At 40.5% G+C, this 18985-nt stretch overlaps 1 protein-coding gene across 2 annotated transcripts in view; it reads left to right on the top strand.

The window, feature by feature from the left end:
* Positions 530 to 18985, top strand: part of ITCH (itchy E3 ubiquitin protein ligase) — a 99527-nt gene continuing 81071 nt past the window's right edge. The window contains exons 1-2 of one of the 2 annotated variants that reach the window (XM_018057738.1): positions 530 to 781; positions 4630 to 4707. The gene's annotated coding sequence lies outside the window, so the exon portion shown is untranslated. The remainder of the gene's footprint in view (positions 782 to 4629; positions 4708 to 18985) is intronic. The other variant, XM_005688476.3, reaches the window with a different exon arrangement.

The following is an 18985-nucleotide window of genomic DNA, read 5'->3' on the forward strand; positions in this document are numbered from 1 at the left end:
ACCAGTCCATTTTAAAGGAGATCAGTCCTGGGTGTTCATTGGAAGGACTGATGCTGAAGCTGAAACTCCAATACTTTGGCCACCTCATGCGAAGGGGAGGGAGGTGGGAGAGGGGAAGGGGGTTCAGGATGGGGAACACGTGTACGCCCGTGGCGGATTCACGTTGATGTGTGGCAGAACCAATACAATATTGTAAAGTAATTAGCCTCCAATTAAAGTAAATAAATTTAAATTAAAAAAACATTAAGAAAAAAAGACTGATGCTGGGAGGGATTGAGGACAGGAGGAGAAGGGGACAACAGAGGAGGAGATGACTGGATGACATCACCGACTCGATGGACATGAGTTTGAGTGAACTCCGGGAGTTGGTGATGGACAGGGAGGCCTGGCGTGCTGCAACTCCTGGGGTCGCAAGGAGTCGGACACGACTGAGCAACAGAACTGACCGGGAGTAATCCAAGAGTCCCGCCCACCTAGCTAAATGCAAGCTCGGATTTAGCTGCGCTCACCAGCCTCCGCTAGCTCTTCCTGCCGGCAGCTGGTTAGTGCGCAAGGACTTCTAGGGCTTGTAGTCCTGATAGCTCCGGAGCTGGAGGCGCCTGCGCGTTGGCCGCCAACTCGTTCTAGTAGCTGTGGTCCGGAATCGGGACCGGCTGCCATCTTAGTCGAGGGACTGAAGAGTAGCCGCCGCCCCGTGTCCCGGTAAAAACCGGCGGGCGGACTGGAGGCAATTTTGGGGAGAGGGAGGGTCCTGGATGAATACGTCGGAGGAGAGCGGGAGGTAAAGGAGTGCGGCGCGTCAGCCGGGACCCGAGCCGCGGCTGCTTCCTCTTCCCTCAGAGCCGGTGCCCGTGGTGGGCGCGGGGAGCTCGGGCTAGTGGCAGGGGCCGGGCGGAGGGGTGGCGGGGATGGGTCATCTGGAAGCCCCGAGCGGCCCCTGTTGGGCCCAGACGGTCGGAGCCCCTCTCCTCGCGGGCGCCAAGTTCTGAGAGAACTGGGCCCCAGCGGGCGCCCCCGGGGTCCAGCCCAGAGCCCGTCAGCCCCGCCCGGGGGCTCTGCTCCTGCGGCCCGGCCTACGCGAGGGGCCCCGCGGCAGCGGCCGGGGCGGGCGACGTGGCCCTGCGAGGGGCGGCGGCCGGGCCCACCTGCCACCCGCCGCCCTTCCCGAGACTTTTTGGAGCTCGCACCAGCGAGAGGGGCCAAGTACAGCGGCTGCCTCTCTTCTCTCTTCCATTCCCCTCCGTCTATTGTCCCCCAGCGTGGTGGTCCCGGCCCCGGCGTCGTCGTCGGCGCCCGCCGCCGCCGCAGCGGCCCCGCCGGCGCCGAGTTTTGCAGACGTGGAGCTGTCACTGCCCTTCCTCCTGAAAGTGCCCTTTTCTTTAGCGGAGAGAAGGAAAAAGTAGTCGTGATGAGGACAGGACTTGGTGGGGACTAAGTGGGGAACTCAAGTTCTTAGACTTTGCTCCGGGCCGCGACGTAGAGCGAAACACAGGATCTCTGCGCCCCAGGTAGACGCTGGGCCTCAAGTTAGCGATGTAACCTGGTGGATTTGCAAACTACCCGAAATCCACGATTCCCCAGTAACAACTCACCTTGTTTTCTTGCTAATGTTTGTATCTTGTTAGATTTTCCGCTGTTATTCAGCTTCAGTGTATTTTTTGGGAGTGAGGGGTGGGGAAGGAAGAGACATTTCAGGGAATTTTTCTCTGAAAATTAACGAGGCACTTGAGCCATCCATCTATCACTGTACTTAGTTTGAGTCTTGCATGTATTCCTAATATAATTAGATCTTAGGGAAGTACTAGAGGCAGTGTATTTCCGCCCTCAAAATGGGCTAGAGAGTTGTTTCTCTGCCGAAATAAAGTTCTCAGAGCAGGTCTGGTGAGAGTCTTAATCGTGTATTCATAGGTTTACTCAGGTTACAGTTACTTCATTTTTAAGATTTAGAAATGAAAGTGGAAATTCACCTGCTGTTTTCAACAGTGGATATAAGTTTTTTGGGTGTGAGTCCGAAAGGAATTCCTTCATCTTCAGCATATGAGTCAAGTCAACAAGGATATGAAATAAACAAGTGCAGGATAATTCCTCAGTGTATTCTAGAGTAAATCATTTTTCCATTCCTTAAAGAAACGTCTTTACACCAACTGGAAGAGACAAAACAGTAGCCCCCAAATTTGGTCATTAAAATAATCAGGGCAGCTTTTTTAAAAGTAGAAATTTCAGAGCCTTATTTCCCGAGATTGATTTAATAGGTTTGGGTCGGCCTTGAGGATTAAAACTTGCCTCAGGCAATTTTGATGGTTTTGGAAACCTTTGAGACAATACTTTGAATAAACCAAAAGCTTTGAGATGGAAGAGGAGGTAATCAGTTGTGTCTGATTTGAGGAGGAAGAATCTGCTTCAAGCTGAAGTTGGGTCTTAGCTGAAGTGTTATTGTAATGGAGAAAGGGAAGGACAGGGCAGAGGAAACACCTCAGTACTGTTAGTAAACACAGGATTGTGGAAGATAAAAGGGAGCAGGGAGTGGGATGGGGAAGGAGAGCATTATGGATGTGAGGCAAGAAAAAAACTTGTTTTATGTTGTTAGCAATAGATACAGATTTTTTATTTTTTATTTATTTATTTATTTTTAGATACAGATTTTTTAACAGGAAAATGATATTGAGTACATGTTTGCTTTAGGAAGATTGCTTTGTGGCATGAGTGAAAGGACGGAAGAGTGGCTGTTGCAGTGGTTTCGTTGAGAAGTGAAAGGCTTGTCCTCATTGAGAGGCCGTGGGCATGATCAAGGGATTAAATTTAGTTCTTTACTAGTGCAATATTGTCCTATTTTTGTATGAGGATTTCTTTAGGGCCATTCTGGGTAAAAGGTCCCTTTTCTGTCAAAAGAACCCATTAGCAAATCAGAATAGTATTGCACGGTTATATATGTTAATGGTATCAGAATTTGTTGTTAGCATCCTTGATCAGGTGCAATTTGTAGAATTTAGAGATTAGACTGAAATTTATGGCTATCAATGCTATTGATTTATGAGCTTTTTGGGAAGTGTTTTTTCTCCCACCCTCAGAAACTTGGTTTTAGAATTTTAGAGTTGGGGGACTCCCCTGGTGGTCCAGTGGCCAAGACTCTGTGCTCCTAATGCAAGGGTCGTGTGTTCGATCCCAGTTCTGAGAACTGGATTCCACATACTGCAACTAAAGATTCTACATACCACATCTGAGACCCAGCATAGCCAAATAAATAAATAATACATATTAAAGAGTTGGAAGAGATTGTAGAGATTATCTAGTCCACAGTAGCAGATACATTTTGATTTATGGGCCAACTTTCACTTGAAGTAGCTGCCAGAAGCCCTGTGTTGAGAAGGATTTTAATCATAAGGGTTCTCTGGGAAAGTGAGTTATGATTGATTAGTGATGACTCCTGTGGACACTAGTTATCTAGTGGTTGGTATCAATATATGTGCCAGGTATATGCTATTCTTGAACTAGTCCAACCTTTTCTTTTTTTTTTTTTTTAACAAAGAATCAGAGCTAAAAGTAGAACCAAGTTTTGTAACTCTTAGTCTGTTCTCCAGTGTACCAAGATGAATGTGTACTACTAAAGAACTTTTGGTATTAGACCAAAAGAAAAAGTATTTCTAGCCTGTGCCTCTTGACTGTTTAGTTCAGAGTTTAACAAGGAACTTTGGCCTAGAAGTGAGTTGTATTCATTCTGGCTTAGGAAATTTGTGTTTATACTCACAGAAAAATAGCCACCCTCTGCCGCCTTTTCTTGTTCCTCACCCTTCTCTGTTTTGGGTTTAGGGGATTGGTTTTTTCCAAGTTGTGGGGATAGTCCTTACTGTGACCTCAAAAGGTAGAGTATGTATTTATATGGCCCTCCTCATTTTGCCATGTAGCTATACGCAGGTGGGGAGTTACCCTATAGTATGGGTTAAGGCAAAAGTGTATTAAAGGTCCCCCTCCCCCCCAACCCCATATTTATATCACCTAGCCAAATTTTGGGCTTATAATATGCACTCAGTAAAGGCATGTTGATTTTTGTGGCTGTAAATGATACTGGCTTTGAGTCAATATAAATTAGCAAGTGGGGTTGAAGAACTGAATTGCAGCGTTCTCTCACTAAGAGGTCAGCCCTCTGCTAAAAATGTTGGGCTGGAAACTAGCCTCACAACTAGAAGTAGTTAACCAGAATCTGTTCCTTTTTTCTGTCCTCTTTCAGTCTAGCAGTGTACTGTCCTTGGAGGACTGATGCCAACTCAGCTCTTTGCTTCTTTACAGAATTGACTATACTCAGATCCTTGGAGTACTTTTTTCTTTTCTTATCCCTAGGAGCTTCCAAGTTGCAGGGATAGTCCTTACTGTGACCTCAAAAGGTAGAGTGTGTATTTGTATGGCCATCCTCATTTTGCCATGTAGCTATACGCAGGTGGGGAGTTACCGTATTGTATGCGTGAATCATTTTCTTCCCAATTTAACCTTATTATCCTGCCTGCTCCATCAAAAATTATCTATTCTGTGAAACTTTTTAAAGGACATTGTGCTGTCCTATTCCAAAGGTCATTGCTGATCTGATGTGTTTAAACACAGGAGTAATGTGTTAATGAACCCTCCTTCCTTTCTCAGGTAACATGCATTTAACCGTGGCCTTCTGGAGACAGCGCCTTAATCCAAAGAAGTGACTTCAAACAGTGAAAACTTCAGGTATGGTGGCATGCTTGTGAAAGAGAGTGGGGGTCAGAAATGATGCTGAGTGTGAGCACTGGTCCTGTTAACAGCTGTGGGAAGTATGGGGAGAGACCAGTGTTGATGCTGCCCTACATCACTTGGTTGAAGACATAGTTTCCATTTGGATCTGAAACCCATAGCTGCCTCTGCAAGGATTAGCCTGTGAGCTACATTGTATTCTTAATTTGGGTCCTTTGACTTTTGTTTTTCTAAATAGCTTCCCTGTACAGTCATATACTTTTCTCATTTGTGCTATTTTAGAAACATTTATCTCTATACTTGTCCATACATGTGCACATATATTGGTTAAAATATGTAGGAATTAAAAAGAAAACAATATAGTTCAATGGAAAACGAATAGAGGACTTGGAAAGAAAAGGTCTGGGTTCTGATTTGATTTTGCTGCTGACAAACTTGATTGTTGGCAAAGTATTTAATCTTGGCAAGACTTAGTTTATATGTAAAGTAGTTATGTTGATTTCTGCCTGCCTCCCTGGCATTGTTGTGAGGATCAAATAAAATAATACATATTAAATCTTTAGAAAAAAGTGAATTCCCATCTGAAGCCATTATCCAGATTTATAAGGTGGGAGGGGTTGGCAATAATATTGAAAAGGAAAACAGGACAGGACAGATTCATCTGAAAAGATCAGGAGAGGGAAAAAAAAAAAGACCAGGAGGAAGAAAAGGAAGTCTGCTGGTTAAGAGAAAAAGTAGAGCACAGGAAAAGTCAAGCATTAAGAGAATAAGGAGTAAAGGAAGTAGACACATGAATTGGTTGGTGAGAAAGCTGTATAGGAAAGAGGATCCCTTTCATTTGCTTAACCCTAACCTTGCAACTGTTGTTATTACCACCTCTTCATATGAGTGTCCTGTCCGTACTTAAGCTTCTTGTCCCCATTGTAAAATCATAGTAAAATTGTGTGACTCTTTGTGTTTAGTTTATATTTTTGTTAACAAATTGCCTCGTAAATGCCAAGAGACCAAGGCTATGGCTTGCTTATTATGGTATCCCAGGTTAGTCTATAATCAAATGTGTGATTAATCTGTGGGTTTTTTTTTTTTAAATAATTACAAAGAGAAAAGGAGATGGTAGGGTGGTTTGTGAGATACTAAAGAAAGGAAGTGGATAAGAGGAAAAGTAGATAAATCAGAGGCAGTGAGAGGAAGAATTCTCAGAGGATAATGAAAGGAAAGTATGAAATGAAAATGAAAAAAGTATTTAGAACAACAGGGGAAAAGATGGCGTTATCTGCAATGATTGAAACAAGGCAAATTTCATATCTTTAGTGGTGGTGTAATACCTCACAAAAAGTTATGTACTGGGGAAGATCATCCTCCATACCAAATATCTTTAAAATACTTCTAAAAGTATCCATTTCATCCTGAGCTCACAGAGTAGTTCTTTGTGGAAAGAAAACTGGGCCAGCATTCAGGAAATATGTGTTCTGGCCTTGATATTGCTTGTTACTTAATTTCTGTGATCTTGAGCAATTTGCTTAAATCTCTGGACTGCATTACTTTCTACTGAAGGTATGAACATGATGCTTTCTCCTTCCAGCTCTTTGATTATTCTTTGTGCTGCTTATGCCAGCTCACCAATTTTTCAGGGCTTTGTTGATACAATGTGGGACTGGTCTCAAAAATATCTTATAATAGGACTTCAAAGCATCCATTGCTTTATAAATGAGAAGCCATTTTAAATTCTACTTTATTTTTTATTTTTGGCTGGGCCATGCAGGTTGTAGGATCTTCATTCCCCCCTGCAGTGGAAGCTCGGAGTCCTAACCACTAGACCACCAAGGAATTCTCTTTCTGCTTTAAACATTGGCTGAGAGACCTGCAGGAAGAAATGTTGAGCTTGTAATATTAAGCAAGCGTTTATTGAGCCCTGTTATGCTAGTTTCCAAGGGATACTCTACCTCAAGGATTTTGTGTTTTTGTGAGGAAAATAAAACTATTCACTAGTAATTATTGTAAAAAAGCAAGATGATAAATGCTATAATAAGGATTTCATTGCATTTCAATTTAAGATGTTTGGATTTCTTGGTTCCTTTAGTATAACTGAATATGTGCTAATTGCAGGAACTCATGGAAAAAAGCAGTTCCTGCCCTCAAGAAACTTAATTCTTTTCATGTCTGCACACTGTTTACTCTCGTAGATACATCCTTCTACCCCAAGAAAGAGAAGAGTTTTGTGCTGTATCATCACTTTGTAGTTTTGAACTAAGGATTCATCTCATTATTGAGCTTACCTTACTCCAGGAGTAGTCTGATAACAAATATATAGTTTGATTGGATTCCCTAATATTTCAGTTACAGACATAGTTTTCTTTTAAGGTGAGGAAAAAAATTCAAAAATGCCATCTGCATTTAGGTGAACTTTGGTTTGCTTCTTAGTCATTTGTGCAAAGAAAGAATAGGCTCTAAAATTTAGTCTCTTGAGTCTTCGTTCCAGGCAGTTGATTCAGTTGGTCACAGAAGAAAGGATGGTAGTCTTAAGGAATCATATTGTAGGGATTAACAGTGTTCCCTGGAGTTAGACTATCTGATTTTGAATTCTTACTGTACCTTGAGTACTGGCAATGTGACCTTGGCTGAGTTGTTTCACTTCTCTGTGCCTTAGTTTTTTCATTTATAAATCGAGAATAATAATAGTGTATATCCATAGGGTTTTTGTGTGGATTAAATGAGATAATATATTTTTGCTTGAACAATAGTTGGTTCACAATAAAGCAGGAAATGTTAATTGCCAGTGTTGTTACCATTATCACATTATCATCATCACCAACCTTGTCTGTTCTAAAACTATCATTAACCAACCTTGTCTGTCTTTAAATTGTCATCTTAATTTATTCATTCAGTAAATTTGTATAAGGGGAGCACTGTAAAGTCAGGTGCCTACAAGGGCTAGATTTAAATAGTAATGGTAGAGCAGATTGGGACTTAAGTGATTTACGGAATTCATGTTACTCCAGGGGGGCAGCTGTTCGGCAGCTTTGGTTTACTTTTTTAAAAAAATTGAGGTGAGATTTATCCATCTGGCAGGAGGTAGGGCAGGAGGCATATAGATGAAGTGTGACCTGAACATCTTTTTTGTGAAGAGAAGCTGGAATTTCAGATTTTGTGAGAAATTTTTATTTTTAAATGTTGGCAACATAATGAATTCATAAAAACGCTGTGAGCCAGACAAATTCACCACTGTGGGCAGACTTTGTCTTGTGGGTTGCTGTTCTGTAACCTCTGATCTGGGACTTGACTTTTTGCTGCATAACCCATGTTCAGTGCTCTCTGGGAAGAGAGTCCTTACTCACATAGAGATTTTTAAAGTTCAAGCGATACCTTACTGCTGTCTAGGGCTGAATGAGGCGTAAACAGAAAAATTAAGGCAAAGAGGAGGAGGAAAGTTATTTAAAACTGGGATTCAGAATGGGAAAATGGCAGGAATGAGCTTAAGATGGTGAAAGAAAGTGCAGTGAATTTAAATTAATCTGAAGAGGGTTTGTGTGGTCCCAGTAAGAACAGAAAGTTTAGAAAAATTAAGAGATCAGTGTAGGGGCAAAATAATTTCTCTTCTTCCCTTTCAGGTTCTTTGACTGGTCTAATAATTGCTGTAAGATAGATTAACAAGAGAAAAACAAATTTCCTAAATACAGTATGGGAGCCTCATAAAACTGAGACCCAAAAGGCAGCCATAATAGGGGCTTATATAAATATCCTGAGCCTTATAAGGAAAAGGGGTAGGGGCTGGTGATACAAAGGGAAGAGGAGAGATGTTTGGAAAATAAAGGTTGCCCTGTTACTTACCTAGTTAAGTTTCTTCTTTCTTGCTTTCTAAAATCATTTATTTGGCTGTGCTGAGTCTTAGTTGCTGCATTGAGAATCTTTTAGTTGTAGCATGGGAACTCTTAGTTGCAGCTTATGGGATCTAGTTTCCTGACCAGGGATCAAACCCAGGCCCCCTGCATTGGGAGTGTGGAGCGTTAACCATTGGACCACCAGTGAAGTCCCTGCAGTTAAGTTTCGTAGGTAAAAAGATACTTTCTGGTAATAATTCTCTTCTTAGTACAGGCCTCCTTTCCAGTGTAAATGTAGGCAGTTGTGGGAGGGAGAGAGGTAAAGAGCTTTTGCAGCTGAGTTTTGATTTTCTTTAGTTCAGAATAATTCTTATGCCAAAGTGGCATATTTTAGGGTAATGTACTCTGCTGCCCTTCAGCAGTCTTCTTATTTTTAGGATAAACTTAAGTCCTATTGACTGGTAGGATGAAGTATTTTATGAAATTTATTTTGTTAATATTGAAGTCTACAGTATTTATTGGCACCCCACTCCAGTACTCTTGCCTTGAAAATCCCATGGATGGAGGAGCCTGGTAGGCTGCAGTCCATGGGGTCATTCAGTTGGACACGACTAAGCGACTTCACTTTCACTTTTCCCTTTCATGCATTGGAGAAGGAAATGGCAACCCACTCCAGTGTTCTTTCCTGGAGAATCCTGGGGACGGGGGAGCCTGGTGGGCTGCCGTCTATGGGGTCGCACAGAGTCAGACACGACTGAAGCGACTTAGCAGCACAGTATTTATTAGAGTTGATGGGGTCCAGAGGCAGGGAGACCAGGCTAGGGAGGTTGTAGTGAGAATGGAAAGTGAGGGACAAAAGCTTGTATTTGGGTCACCCTGTGACAGTGGGACACTGCAGTCAAGAGGCAGATTTTGAAAGCTCTTCCCATATTTGTTCTTTTGTAATAATTAGGATATGTGAGGATAATACTGAAGAGGCTACCCCTCCGTTTTCATAAGGATCTTCATTACTGTCAGCCGTGGCACCCCCTTTAATGGTAGATCATGTATATAGTCTCATAATTACCCAGCTTTAAAAGAATAGAAAAGGTAAAATCAAAGTAGTTCAACTGCTTATTACATTTCTAGTTTAGTATTTTTGGTCATCTTGATTAACCTCTTCTGTAGACTTTGAACATGGAATTTTTTTTATTTACCAAGGTTTGGTTACAGTGACAAACGGTTTTCTCATGGAAAAGATGTAGAACTTTGTTGCAGAAACTGGACACAGTAATTAATTTATGATTCAGAATGTTTAAAACTGATAAATGTAGAAACGTGAAATGTGTTTATTTTGTATAGCCTGAGAAAATAATTTTCAGAATTTGATTTTCAGTAGGCCTCTGGTTCTGTTTATACTTTTCTCATGAAACTTTTCTTGACATATACAGGAAAGTTAACTTCTTATTCTTGACTAAAATGCAAAATGTAGTCATTGTAAGTAGTCTTCATAATAAGTAAATCTAATAGTGTGTTCAGTTCAGTTCAATCGCTCAGACGTGTCCGACTCTTTGCGACCCATGAATCGCAGCACGCTAGGCCTCCCTGTCCATCACCAACTCCTGGAGTTTACTCAAACTCATGTCCATTGAGTTGGTGATGGCATCCAGCCATCTCCTCCTCTGTCATCCCCTTCTCCTCCTTCCCCCAATCCCTCCCAGCATCAGAGTCTTTCCAGTGAGTCAACTCTTCACATGAGGTGGCCAAACTATTGGAGTTTTAGCTTTAGCATCAGTCCTTCCAATGAACACCCAGGACTGATCTCCTTTAGAATGGACTGGTTGGATCCCCTTGCAGTCCAAGGGACTCTTAAGAGTCTTCTCCAACACCATAGTTCAAAAGCATCAATTCTTCGGCGTTCAGCTTTCTTCACAGTCCAACTCTAACTCTCAAATCCATACATGACCACTGGAAAAACCACGGCCTTGACTAGACAGACCTTTGTTGGCAAAATAATGTCTCTGCTTTTGAATATGCTATCTAGGTTGGTCATAACTTTCCTTCCAAGGAGTAAGCGTTTTTTAATTTCATGGCTGCAGTCACCATCTGCAGTGATTTTGGAGCCCCCCAAAATGATAGTTTCCACTGTTTCCCCATCTATTTCCCATGAAGTGATGGGACCAGATGCCATGATCTTAAGTTTTCTGAATGTTGATCTTTAAGGTGTGTTAGAGCCTGAATATTCAGAATATTTGAGAGACAGCAACTTTTCCCTCATCAATGAATAAGAACACTGAACTGAGCCTGTGAAAAGTAGACAGAGTTGCAGCCATCATAGAAATGCAGTAAAAGGATCAAATTGAGCTAAATCCAAGTCTCATTTAATGCAAAAAGAATTTGTTTTTTGAATTTTTGAAGCATGGTCTAACCTAGATTCTGAAGTTCATTTGTTTTGAAAATTTAAAGAGATTTTTAGGTGGTTCATTTAATTATGGGTCTGCTGTGGAAGGAAAGGAATATCAAAGAGGGATTAGCTGCATTTGCTTCTGTGGAAAGCTAGTAAAAGGGAAATCCTAGATTATCTTTTACCCTTGAATTTCTGGAAGGAAAGATAATTACTGTAGGTCTTAATTAAAAACTGTTAATGTATGTATTGAAATGTATAGAACCTGGCTACTATTGCTTTTTATTGTCCAGAATGTTGCTGACATTGATGTGCAGTCATCTGCTCTCCCTTTCTCTTTGCCCTTCAGGATTTAAACTTTTTTCCTTTTTCTTGTTGGAGTTTTGGGAGAGTTGGAGATATAGCATAGATGTTCAGTCTGTTCTGTTGATTTTACTGTTTAAATTGATACTTTCATTAATAAGGGGCAAAGAAAATGATAGACTTATTTGTCCTGATTATTTTTTGTCATTGTAAAATATGCATAACGTGTTGGTGAAATATGCATAAAATTTACAACTTCAACCATTTTTAAGTGTTTAATTCAGTTGATATTAAATATATTCCCATGCTGCATACCTATTATCACTGTGCATCTCCAGAATTTATCATTCCAAACTGAAACTCTGTATGTGTTATTAAACAATAATGCCATTCCCCTCCCTGGTAATCACTGCATTAATTTTTGTCTCTATAGAATTTGACTATTCTTGCTACTTCATATCAGTGGAATCATACAATATTTGTCCTTTGTGTCTGGCTTTTTAACTTAGCAGTGTCTTCAAAGTTCATGTTGTAGCATGTTGCAGAATTTCATTCCTTTCTAAAAAGCTGAGTAACATCCCATTTTATGTGTATAATCACGTTTTGTTTATCTGTTCATCTGTCAATGGCCTTTTGGATTACCTTTTGGCTATTGTGAATAATGATGCTATGAATGTGGCTGTATAGGTATCTGTTCAAGTCCCTCCTTTCAGTTCTTTAGGTGTATTCTCAGAAGTGGAACTGGTGGATCAAGTAGTAACTCCATGGTGGGTTTTTTTTTTTTATTGAAATATAATTGATTTACAAATGTTAATTTCTGCTGTACAGCAAAATGACGCAGTTATGCACGTGTACATTCTTTTTTATGTTCTTTTCCATTATGGTTTATCCCAGTGCTTCCCAGGAGGCTCAGTGGTAGAGAATCTGGCTGCCATGCAAGAGACTCAGGTTTGATCCCTGGTTCGAGATGGTACCCTGGAGAAGGAAGTGGCATTCCCCTCCAGTTTTCTTGCCTGGGAAATCCCACAGACAGAGGAGCCTGTCAGGCTACAGTCCACAGGGTCACAGAGAGTCAGACATGACTTAACAACTCAACAACAACAACATGGTTTATCCCAGGATATTGAGTATAGTTCCCTGTGCTATATAGTAGGACCTTATTGTTAGTAACTCCATGTTAATTTTGTTTAGTATCCGCCATAGTGTTTTCCCCAGCCGCTATGCCTTTGTACATTCTCACCAGCAGTTCTCAAGGGTTCCTGTTTTCTACACCCGTGACATTTCATTTCACTTCTTTTTTTTTAAAGAATAGGTCATTCTAATGATGAGAGAAGTGGTATCTCGTTGAGGTTTTGATTTGCATTTCTCTAGTAATTAGTGGTACTTTCTTTTCCTATGCTATTTGTATATCTTCTTTGGAGAAGTGTCTATTCAGTTTCGTTGCCCTTTTTTAAACTGGGTTGTTTGATTTTTTAGTGTCTTAATTATCTTGTAGGCTATTTCTTGTGCTAGGGTCTTGTGCTATTCCACCTCCTTTCCTGTTATTGACAAAGCAGTTAGAACCATTCTCTAATATATAGTCTCTCAGTAAATGAATGTTTGATAAAATGTTAAAAGTAGTGCATTCTGGAAAGGTAAAGGTTGGTTGGGGCAGGATTTTCATTACATTTTCTTTGGTTTTATAATTCTATATTCTCTTTTAACTATTTACTTGGGTGGGGTAAACATTTATAAAGGATTAAGCTTTAGGCAAAGAAGTCCCTGTGTCATCCAGATTTTATTTTGGAGAAGGAAAATATGTTTTAATATCTTATTAAAAGAAACTTCACTCTTACAGGACTTGCTGTTGCTACTGCTTGCCTAAGAAAATATGAATCATTCTGAGGTATCCAGACAAATATTTTACCTTTTGTAATTCTGAAAAGGAAGAAGTCTGTTTTAATCATTTCAGTGATTACTTGATTTTTGTGTGATGATTTTGAATTTCTTTTTTGTGCTATTTATTAGGGGTTTTTCTGTTGTTGTTCAAGAGGGATTTGAGAGTGGTCCTAGACTCCATATATAAATACTTTTGAAATGGACCAAACTGAGTAAGTTCAGGTATGCAGTGACATAGTTTTTTTTTTTTTTTTTTTCATTTCTTTCCCTGTCGTTCTTTTCTTTTTGTGGGGGAGGCTCAGTTATGGAACCAGAGAAGGCAATCGCACCCCACTCCAGTACTCTTGCCTGGAAAATCCCATGGATGGAGGAGCCTGGTAGGCTGCAGTCTATGGGGTCCCAAAGAGTCGGACACAACTGAGCGACTTCACTTTCACTTTTCACTTTCATGCATTGGAGAAGGAAATGGCAACCCACTCCAGTGTTCTTGCCTGGAGAATCCCAGGGACGGAGGAGCCTGGTGGGCTGCCGTCTCTGGGGTCACATAGAGTCGGACAGGACTGAAGCGACTTAGCAGCAGCAGCAGCAGTTATGGAACTGTGGTTTTAAATCATGAAATTAACATCGAGCAAGACTAGAGATCTCAGTTCTTGGCTGCATCTTCTGTTCTGACCTTGGACCATTCATTTTGATTGGATTGTTTGTCTATTATTGAGTTCTAAGAGTTCTCTGTGAATTCTGGGTATAAGCCCTTTATCAGATAAGTGTTACATCTTAGAGATATATTCTCCCAGCCTTTTGCTTCTTTTTTCATTTTCTTAATGGTGTCTTTTGAAGAGTTCAGTTCAGTTCAGTCGCTCAGTCATGTCCGACTCTTTGTGACCCCATGAATCGCAGCACGCCAGGCCTCCCTGTCCATCACCAACTCCCAGAGTTCACTCAGACTCACGTCCATCGAGTCAGTGATGCCATCCAGCCATCTCATCCTCTGTCGTCCCCTTCTCCTCCTGCCCCCAATCCCTCCCAGCATCAAGGTCTTTTCCAATGAAGAGTAGAAGTTGAAGAGTAGAAGTTCCTAATTTTAATAAGGCTAAATTTCTCAATTTTATCTTTTGTGGACAGTACTTTTGGTGTCACAGCTAAGAAATCTTTGCCTGATTGGGCACTCCATTTAACTTTGCTGGATTCCCATACATTTATCTGTAAGAACAAATAAGATGTGTGCGGTATTTTGCTTTCTTTGAAATGATGTTTTATTCAGTTCCTTTGGGACTCAAAGTAGAGGAGGTAGTCTTTGTAAATTTTTTTTAATTGGAGTATAATTGCTTTGCAATATTGTGTTAGTTTCTGCTATACAACAAAGTGAATTAGCTATATATACACATACATCCTCTCCCTCCTGAGCCTCCTTCGCATCCCCCTGTCTCACCCCTGCGGTCATCGCAGAGCGTGAAACGGTGCTCCCTGTGCTGTACAGCTCCCCACTGGCTGTCTGCATGCTCGTGTGTGCTGTCCGTGCCGCTCGCTCCGTTCGTCCCACCCTCCCCTTCCCCCATGGCTGCACGTCTGGTCTCTATTCCTGCCCTGCATATAAGTTCATGGGTACCATTTTCTTAGATCCCACATATATACGTTAATGTACAATATTTATTTTTCTCTTTCTGACTTCACTCCGTATGACAGACTCTAGGTTGATCCACATTACTGCAAATGACACAGTTTTGTTCCTCTTTAATGGCTACTATCCCCTACATTTGTGTACCACATCTTCTTTATCCATCTGTCTGTCGATGGAGGGTTAGATTGCTTCCGTGTTCTGGCTGTTGTAAATAGTGCTGCAATGAACACTGGGGCACTTGTGTCTTTTTGAATTATGGTATTCTCAGGGTATATACCCAGTAGTGGGATTGCTGAGTCATATGGTAGCTCTATTTTTAGTTTAAGGAACCTCCATACTGTTCTTCATAGCGGCTGTATCAGTTTACATTCCCACCAACAGTGCAAAGCGTTCCGTTTTTTCCACAGAGTCTCCAGAACTTATTGTTTATAGATTTTTTTGAGAGGAGGTAGTCTTGGAATAGAATACTAAGGTGAAAATTTGCAGGCCCAAACTGGAGTGTAAAATTGACTCTGCTTTCATAATCCTATTTGTTTCCTAATGGATAAATGGTTATTTGTCCCAAATGGCAACCCACTCCAATATTCTTGCCTGGAGAATCCCATGGACGGAGGAGCCTGATAGGCTATAGTCCGCGGGGTCGCAAAGAGTTGGGCACAACTGAGCAACTTCACTCACTCACTCACTCTGCCCCCAGTGTTTAGAACTCTTGGAAATAAATGATTCTGATTTTTTTCCCTGGATTTTTAATACAATATTTAAAACTATGCTTTTTAGTTCTTTTGATATAAATGCATCAATTTGTTTATGTAGTATACATAGACATTACTTGTTAACTCATTATTGACATCTGGTTTCCTCAGTAATTCTCTTTCTAAAGAAATGTTTATTTTGGCTTCCCTGTGTCTTTGTTTCTGCTCTCAGGCTTCCTCCAGTTGCCGTGAGCAGGAGCTACTCCCCGGCTGCAGTGTGCAGACTCCCCATTGCTGTGGCTTGTCTTGCTGTGAAGCACAGGTTCTGGGCACATGGGCTTCAGTAGTTGCTCAGTGGCATGTGGAATCTTTCTGGAACAGGGATCAAATCTGTGTCCCTTGTATTGGCAGGTGGATTCTTAATCACTGAACTACCAGGGAAGACTGATAATTCTTAAACAATGTGTAAAAATGATCTGAGAAAGGCTTGTTGGAAGGATGGGATGGTGGCTGTCCAGAGTCTTTATTTTGAGGAGAATTTATGGGTTTTAAGAGATGGTCAGAAACAAGAGTTCCTGGACACCAGGAAATTGAGCTTTATATTTAATCGAGTTGTATAGTTTCGCACAAGACTTTTGGCCGAAGAGAGCAATATTTAGAGTAGTACAACAGTAGTTATATTTATTGTGGCATGTTAAATCCTTTAAACTCTAGCAGTAAATAATCAAAGCCAGGACGCAGCTTATAATAATAGTTAATACTAAGATGTTTATCCAAAAGCTGTTTGGGAGAACTGGGAGAGAAATTGCCTTCTGTAATACTAGGTGCAAAGTTCAAACCAGCAAATGAATGTTAAAAGTTACAGTTCTGGTGCCAGTTTCCTTCAACTCTTTTATACTGTTGAACCTTGAAAATTGTACCTTCTTAATGTTTCTCTTTGGGATTCCCTGGTGGCTCAGACGGTAAAGCATCTGATCACAATGCGGGACACCCGGGTTTGATCCCTGGGTTGGGAAGATACTCTGGAGAAGGAAATGGCAACCCACTCCAGTACTCTTGCTTAGAAAATTCCATGGATGGAGGAGCCTGGTGGGCTACATACAGTCCATGGGGTTGCAAAGAGTCAGATACAACTGAGCGACTTCACTTCATGTTTCTCTTTGAGTAAGATAATTGTCTTTTTTACGCCTATGCTTTAGAATTCACACTGGATTCCTATTTGGCTGGAAGATGGGGAAGAACTCTGGATTATCTGAGATCATTACACGATGTTCAGAGCCAAAGTGTCACTGTTGTGGGGGATAGGGTATGGTCTACATCCTGCTTCCTTATTAAGGTAATTTTTTTCCAATAAATAGGAAAGCAGCTTTTCCCCATTGTGAATGGATCTGAGTTAGTTTCTCTCCTTTTGTTGAGAAATTAAGTTATGGGAATTCGCATTTACTTTCTACCCCAACCCAAAGAACTCTTAATCCCTCTGTCAGTATCTTTGTCAACCCATGAGCCAAAGTTAGCTCCTTTGCTGTCATTAGTGGAGAATGAGATCTAAACATTGCTCTTACAGTCTTTGCTGCTGTGACCCCAGTGAACAGGAATTAGTTTTCAGCTCAGCTGGGTAATGTGGCTACTGGTTGCACACATCAGAACTACTTCAAACCCCCATGTTTCCACTTCCAACTGGGTTGAGGCTGGAGTCCATTCTGCATTGTAGTGGCTGGTGAATGAGGACAGATTTTTCAAAACAGGTCTTTTGATATGTAGCTCTTTCACTTGAGTAGGGGTTTGGGAGCATGGCTGAGTGGCCCTATCCATGGGAGACTACTCAATATTTAGTTACCACATATGCTTTTGTATTTTAGTAAGGCTGAGAGTTTAGCTTCATTTGGTTTTAGTTCTCTGAATACCACTGTGTATTTTAGCTCTTTGAACTCTGTCTGTAGTTAATGCTTCAGCAAGCAGTTTTTCTCCTTACTGGTTTTGTGTGTTTTCTGAAATGTCTTTTTGGTGGCTTCTTTTAAGAAATTACAGGCCTATATAAAATTATCAAGTTTTGTAAGATAAATTAGACATGGCCTATAAAAATAACTGATTATGTTGGATGTGTTATTTCTGAAAAGGAACCTAAGCAAATTTCATAATGCCCTGGTTATTTAATGATTTTTGTATAAATAGGACACATATTTAAAATAAGGCTAGAAATGGAGTTTCTCTGTTTGTTACTTATGGGATAAGATGTTACTGAAATAATCTTGTGAAATGTGTGTCTTTCCACATTTTTTTTTCCCCACTGCCTTTCATGGAGCTGTTAAGGTTAGTTTTTATTGCTGGCAATGTTTTAGCACCTTTTTACATTAGACATTCAGTCACATTTTTCTAATGTGATAGTAAACATTACTCAAAATAAATGGTAAAGTATTAAGAATTGGCCCTGTTTTAAGTTTCTTTGTACCTGACAAGACTAATAAATAATGGATTATTTTAATATTGTACTAGATATTCAAATTGCTATCTTCATTGACTCAAATCACAGTGGTTTACTAGGTGAAGATATAGGCTCTACAGTGTATTCGATTGTGAAAGTGTTTTAAAAAATCATGTGAAACGTCACAGTTTTCCATAGGAAATTCATAGTCACCTATTTCCATTTCTGTGAATTTTAAAGCTGTAAATGGAGGCAAAGTTGAAATTGGCTTTAGAAATTATCTTTGGAGGAGGTGAAAGAAGAGTAGATTAAAAATGAAAGAGACATTAAAACAGATAGATTAATCTAGCAATGAGATACAGAGGTAGAAGAGAGATCCTTAAAAGGGAGATGAGTCCTGGAGAGAACTCCGCAAGATACATAAATCTATTGTCAGATGTTTGTTGTTGTTGTTGTTGTTGTTGTAAAAACTAAGAGCATTTTTTGGTCCCCCAGCCCCATTCCTTAGGAAGCACTCATTTTTCTGTCCCAATGTTTTTGCCTTTTCCAGAATGTCCCATAAATTGAAATCATAGGCTATGTTAGTTTCTTAGGATTGCTGTAATAAATTGCCACAAACTGGGCAGTTTTAAAACAGCACAGCTTCATTTTCCCCCCATGTTCCAGGAGTCTAAAAGGCCAAAATAAGGTATAACTAAAGTTGGAACTTCTCAGGAATAATCTGTTCTATGCCTCTGATTTCTCGCATTCCTTGTCTTGTGTATATATATATCTCCAGTTTGTGTCTTCATCTTTAGCTTGATCCATTATATTTGTGATTTATATTTGATTGTATTTGTGAAGATCCTTTAAGACCAAGTAAAGTCAAATTCTCGTTTCCACATGGACATAAATTTGAGGGGAGACACTGTTCAACCCAGTGGTAGTCTTTAAAATTTTTAATTAATGTTTTAAGTGTTTAAAAAAATTATCATACAGTGATTGGCTTTTTTTTGGGTGTTCAGTTCGGTCACTCAGTCGTGTCTGACTCTTTGCAATCCCATGGACTGCAGCACGCCAGGCCTCCCTGTCCATCACTAACTCCTAGTTTACTCAAACTCATGTCCATTGAGTCAGTGATGCCATCCAACCATCTCATCCTCTGTCGTCCCCTTCTCCTCC

This window comes from Capra hircus, chromosome 13, assembly GCF_001704415.2.
Source record: "Capra hircus breed San Clemente chromosome 13, ASM170441v1, whole genome shotgun sequence".
NCBI lineage: Eukaryota > Metazoa > Chordata > Mammalia > Artiodactyla > Bovidae > Capra > Capra hircus.